Raw genomic sequence first — 6,446 nt, forward strand, 5'->3', positions numbered from 1 at the left:
CTAATTTTTACTACCAAAGTAAATATATTTCCTTTATAGACATATTACCATTCTTGCTAATTATTATAGCCATCACTTAATTCCAGAGGTTATGACTAAGGCAGATTTTAGTATCAGAACATCAAAGGCTCATATTGCCCATCTTCTCATTAGGGGCATATAGACATTTAGCCTTCTTTAAGAAGGCATTCACCATAATTTTTAACAAATCTGATTTTCGCCAGGTCCTTATAGGGGGGTCACCTAAGCATGATCACATATACAAAGGATACTACAAATAAATAGGGATAAAGGCATGACAATTAAATGAAGCAACTATAACTGAGCTGCTCATTCAATCCCCTAAGGGTCATGGTGCCTAAACGAAATATCCATCTTGCTTCTTTTTGTTGCAAGATCTTGTCCATGTCTCCACCCCTATTGTTGATTTTCATACAGTCAATCCCAACAAAGGAGATTACCTTAGGATCTCCCCCATGTATCAAATTCACATGCTTCGCAATAGGTGTTTCTTTTTTATTTCAAATATAATTTAGATGTTCTCGTACTCGTCTTCTCATCTCTTGTATAGTTTTACCTACGTATTCCTTTTTACAGATACATGTTGCCTTATATGATAATTCATCCTCACCCACAATTACTTTGAATTTGATAACAACATATATCTGTACAGCGATGGGAAGTAAAATGGCTCCACAGTACGCAAATCTTTTCATGGCCAAGCTTGAAAGTGACTTTTTGTCCTCATGTCCCATCAGGCCTCTGGCCTACTATCGTTTCATTGATGATATTTTAATCATCTGGACGGGGTCTGAGCAACAGCTGAAGATGTTCCATGAACACTTTAATCGATTTCATTCCACCATAAACCTAACACTCAACTACTCCTATACTGAAATTAACTTTTTGGACACCATCATCAAGCTACAGAACAATGAAATAAAGACATTCTTGTACTGGAAGCCAATCGACCGTCCAACATACCTTAAATGGGACAGTTTCCATCCGAAACACATAATAAACTTTATTGTCTACAGCCAAGCCTTCAGATAAATCGGATATGTTCCAACCCACCTTGGTGGCCTCAGAAAGACCTTTTTGAATCAGGGCTACCATCCAAGAACAATTGAGAACCAGATTACAAGAGCCACGAGAATATCAAGGAATCATCTCCTACATTACAAAACTAAACAAGAAAGCAACCGGGAGCCTCTAGTAGTCACCTACAACCCAAATCTGGAGGTGCTAAGGAGAGCTGCACGGAAACTACAACCCTTAAAAAGATGCCCAATTACAATCCATATTACCTTTGACACCTTCAGAGCAGGAATGAATGTGTCACATGGATTTATGTCATTCTACCTCAACTAAGGAATGTGGTCCTCAGAACTTTGGGGTCATCATAACAGTCCTTATCTATGAAGCAATCCAATATTTACAAGCAGAACTGTATATCTTTCTCCCTCAGTAATTGCTCTGCTTAATATTACCTGTCTCATCTATTGCATTATTTCTGTGTCCTAATGTGTATAAATATGTGACCCTTCAGATATTGGGCTATACTATGCCTGATGAAGAGGCCTGAGTAGTCTTGAAAGCTTGCAATCTGTTATCATCTTTTCAGTTAGCCATTAAAAGGTATGCAGACTCTCAAATCGAAATATTTTTCTATCTACTGGCTAACACGGTACAAAAATATATATATTTTTTTCCCTGAATACTATGAAGAACTCATTGTAGGATTACGGTGCATATAGTAATTTATTTTAGGGGATACATTGTGCATTATTATTCAGTTTGGAGTATTATTAATTTTTGGGACACAGTAGATTAATATTTATTTAAGGTGACAGTGTGTGGTGCAGAAAGCACAGATTGTACATTCAGGGGCACAGTTTGTGGAGTTTTGTCATTGCATTTACAGCATGAGTGAAGAGCTGTAGAAGTTTGGGTGACAGACTTTGCAGAGGTGAGATGTAGCTGGAAGTGGTCATGAAGGTCTGGATGGGGTGGAGAAGAAAATGAAGGACTCCAATCAGAGATGATGTAACTGAGTTTCTGAATATCACTGTGTATACTGCCTCTAGATGTGTTACATCAGTAGTGTATTCAATTGTAATATCTGCAGAATTCTATTGTGTGAAACATCAAATCTTAGCTTGCCCTTACAATAGTTTAGAGCAGGGATGGGGAACCTCAGGCACACGGGCAATTTACTGCCCTTGATGACCTTTTTTCGGGCCCCCGGGCAAATTTCCTAGGACTGCAATGCTTGCACCATCAGCTGTATTTTGACGATTGCCAGCCCTTTAATTTATTCTTGCTCTGTGAGCACGCACATACAGTGTTCACTACTCAACACTGAGGCACGTGCAATGAAAGATTATGTCCTCATACCAGTGCCAGCATCAGGACATACTTTGTGGGCGGAGTAAGCACATGATTTGTACGGCCTCGAAGGGTGGTATGAATATCCAAATGGCCCTTGGCAGAAATAAAGTTCCCTACCCCTGTTTTAGAGCATACTTGAACCTGTAGTCTCAGGAATCTAACTCAGCATTCCTGGGTGAATTACACTGCAGGCATCCATCATGTAATGTTGTTCAAAATGTAAATTCCTCTCCTGGATTTTGTTCTAGCAGGGATGTGGAACCTCTGGCCAAGCAAATATAAAAATACACAAAATATATATTGATAAATTGATATATAAATTAAAAACGTTCACTACAAGTATTGTGCCTCCATCCATGACCATCAAGAATGTGCCCCTGTAGTGCAGAAGAAAACAGCAAACTTATTTCCTGCTATCCTCTGTACATACAGTAAGTTATATTGTCAGTGAAAAGGACTCTATTTTTACAAACTTTTCTGGTTTCCTCATCGCAAGTTTAAAGGGGCCCGACGCCACTCAAATTGTGGCAGAGCTGAACTTGAAAGTGTCCCCAGCTTCAACCCAACCACACACTTCCAGGGACACACTTCTCATGTAGCATGAAGGGGAGTGGAAGTCGAGCACCTGGTCCACGGCTACTGTCACACGTCACGTTACATATTTATAAAAAAAACTTATTTTTTTAAGTAGAATAATTTAATGTACTGTATATACTGACAAGAAAAATGGAACTATTTGTGTGAACTTCTGTGTATATGAACCTCCGTTTTCATCCCTGGAGTAGGTGTCTTTCTTTGTAAAATGTGTTTACAGACCCATAGCGGAAATTGAAAATCAAAAAGCTTCACATTATCCCCAAAGCAAATAATTCACTAGGGTTTCATTTCATCTATAAGGTTACATTAAATTTACATCCTTTGCAGGGAGATTAACCCTGCGGGGGGCCGAGGCTTATGATAATGTAACTCTCTTGATACTTTTAATAGGGTAATTACTGGAGAATATACTAGTTTCTAAAGCCAACATTTAAATATATTATAAACACCGGGTCTGTGATGTGCCTTCAGGTTATCTCATTAGCTTCACGTTTTACATTTTTATGCTTTCTTAGATGTGGAATTTACCTTGACTGTTGGTAATATATTGAGTTATTTGGCTGAAATTTAGCAGAACCGCAAAATATACGTTCAGTTGACAAGATCTACTGAGACATACAGAGTGCCTAGAGCAATATTCAGTGTCGATGAGTTTAAAAAATTACGTATATTACTCCACAACAGTACATGACCATGAAAAATAATTACACATTTACACTTCCTACTTGACTCCTAATTGAAGTTGTTTTTTCTTCCTTAGCCCTTTTGAGACAAGTTAACATTTTTTTGTTTACGCTTTTTTCCTTATCCTGCCTTCCAAGATGCATAACTTTTTCATTTTGTCTTCGACATAGAGCTTAAGGTCATGAAGGTTTTTTTGTGGGAAGAATTCTATTTTTAAAGGACAACATTTATTTTACCAATAATAAAAAGTCCAAGGGGGTGAAATAAAAAATAAAAATAAATGTAATTCTGCTGTTGTTTTTGTTTTTTCCCTTTTACGTCCTTCACTTTGTGGTAAAAGCAACTTAGTACCTTTCTAGTATGGTAGGGCGACTTGCTCGGCCACTTCCAGAAGTAGACTAAGGAATCCGGGTTTTCTTTGCAGGCTTTATTTAACAGCATAAAGCTCTGCACTCCAGCAAAATAAACACAGCCTTACTTGGCAAAACAAAAGATAAACTGTAGCACAGTCCATATGTGTGGGTGCGGGCAACCCTGAGCTGTGGCTGTCCAGTCTGGAGACCTTGACTCTCCAAACACAACACAGGGAAAAAAAAACAGGATTGAACATTTAAAACTTTGCTCAGCCACACCCTGGGGTGGAGGTATGGGGAATTACGTCCCTCCCATCACTATGTCATTCCCCTAAAACCACGCCCTTTGTGTGAGTTAACCCTCCAGCATATAACATTCTGGCAGAAAGTTTATTGGTTTCAGTTCACACAGGCTAGCAACCTGTGTGACACATACCTCCCCTCATAAATCATACCAGTGACTCTGTCACATATTTCCCCCCTCTGCCCAAAGCTGGGAGTTTGGGAACCTTCCGATACCAGACAGGAAATTCTAGAAAGGGCATGAGCATTCCCGTGTAACTTCCCAGGCCTATGCTCTACGTGAAAGTTAAAGTCCTGAAGAGCTAGGAACCATCTATTTAGCCTGGCATTTTTACCCCTCTTTTCCCTCAGCCATCTCAATGGGGCATGATCTGACACCAACTTAAACTTCCGGCCTAGTAGGTAGTATCTCAGTGTATCTATGGCCCACTTTAAGGCTAAACACTCTTTTTCTACTATTGCATAGTTTTTCTCGCAGGATGAAAGCGTCTGGCTCATATAGAGAATGGGATGCTCTTCTTTATCTCTTGAGAGAGTACGGCTCCTAGACCAACCTCTGAAGTGTTTGTCTGGCGGTTTTGGCCAGGTCTGGATTGCCTACACTTTATTTACTCGTGGCTTTATTTTGCCTCTTCCGATGACATAGCCAAAGTACTTGGCCTCCTCTTTTCTGACGGCACATTTTTTTGGATTTATAGTAAATCCCGCCTTCCTTAGAGCATCCAGAACGGCATGTAGCTTAGGTAGATGACTAGCCCAGTCTGGGCTAAACACTACAATGTCGTCAAGATAGGCTGCAGAATACTTTTTATGTGGTGCTAGGATCCAATCCATAGCCCTCTGGAAGGTGACTGGGGCCCCCTGTAGTCCAAACGGTATCCGAGTATATTGAAAGCACCCATCAGGTGTCCAGAAAGCCGTCTTCTCCTTGGCCGTCTGGGACATGGGGATCTGCCAGTAGCCCTTCGTCAGGTCAAGAGTGGTGATGCACCTTGCCGGTCTAAGCCTCTCGATGAGTTCGTCGATGCTGGGCATCGGGTACGCGTCACACTTGGTCACCTCATTCAGTCAGCGGTAGTAATTACAAAACCTCCACTCTCCATTGGGTTTTGGCACAAGGACGATTGGGCTCGATCACCCACTCTTTGACTCCTCCATCACCCGGAGGTCTAGCTTCCTCGTTACTTCGTCGGAGATAACCTTCCGACATGCTTCCGGAAACCGTTACGGCTTCAGATTCACTCTTACATGTGGTTCTGTCAGTATGTCATGCTCTAACACCTGAGTATGCCCTGGCAACTCTGAGAATAATTCCCAATTTTGCTGTAGTAGTTCTCGACATTGTTGCTTCTGGGCCGGCGATAGAGTCTCTGTTATAGTGACCTCTTCCACCTTACCTTCAAGAGCGGCTCCCATGCAAGACGTTTCCACTGGTTCCCGGTCCCTCCATGGCTTGAGCAAGTTCACATGGTATACTTGGTGCGGCTTTCTTCGGCCAGACTGGTGGACTCGGTAGTTCATTTCACTGAGTTTCTCCACCACCTCATACGGGCCTTGCCACTTGGCCAGGAATTTACTTTCAACAGTATGAATGAGAACCAGAACGCGATCCCCAGGCTGGAACTGTCTCAGCCTTGCCGACCAGTTATACACCCTCGCCTGGGCTTCCTGTGCCCAGAGGAGATATGCCTTCACGATGGGCATCACTTTCACCATTCTCTCCTGTAACTGGGCGGCATGTTCGATGATGCTCCGGTGGGGGGGTGACCTCGGCCTCCCAGGTTTCCTTGGCAATATCTAGGAGAATCCTTGGATGAGGCCATATAGAAGCTCAAACGGAAAGAGAAGCCAGAGGAGGCTTTGGGAACTTCCCTGATAGAAAACAGAAGAAACGGAAGCAGGTAGTCCCAGTCTCGACCATCCTATTCGACGACCTTTTAGAACATTGCTTTCAGAGTCTTATTAAAGCGCTCCACCAGGCCATCGGTCTGCGGATGGTAAACAGAGGATCACAGCTGAGTAATTTGAAGCACTTTACACAGCTCCTTCATCACCTTGCTCATGAATGGGGTTCTCTGGACCGTCAGCATTTCCTCCGGCAGGCCGATCCTGGCAAAG

The sequence above is a fragment of the Phyllobates terribilis genome, unplaced genomic scaffold (genome assembly GCF_046119375.1).
Source record: "Phyllobates terribilis strain yellow unplaced genomic scaffold, ASM4611937v1 Scaffold_3__8_contigs__length_932513732, whole genome shotgun sequence".
Classification (NCBI taxonomy): Eukaryota; Metazoa; Chordata; class Amphibia; order Anura; family Dendrobatidae; genus Phyllobates; species Phyllobates terribilis.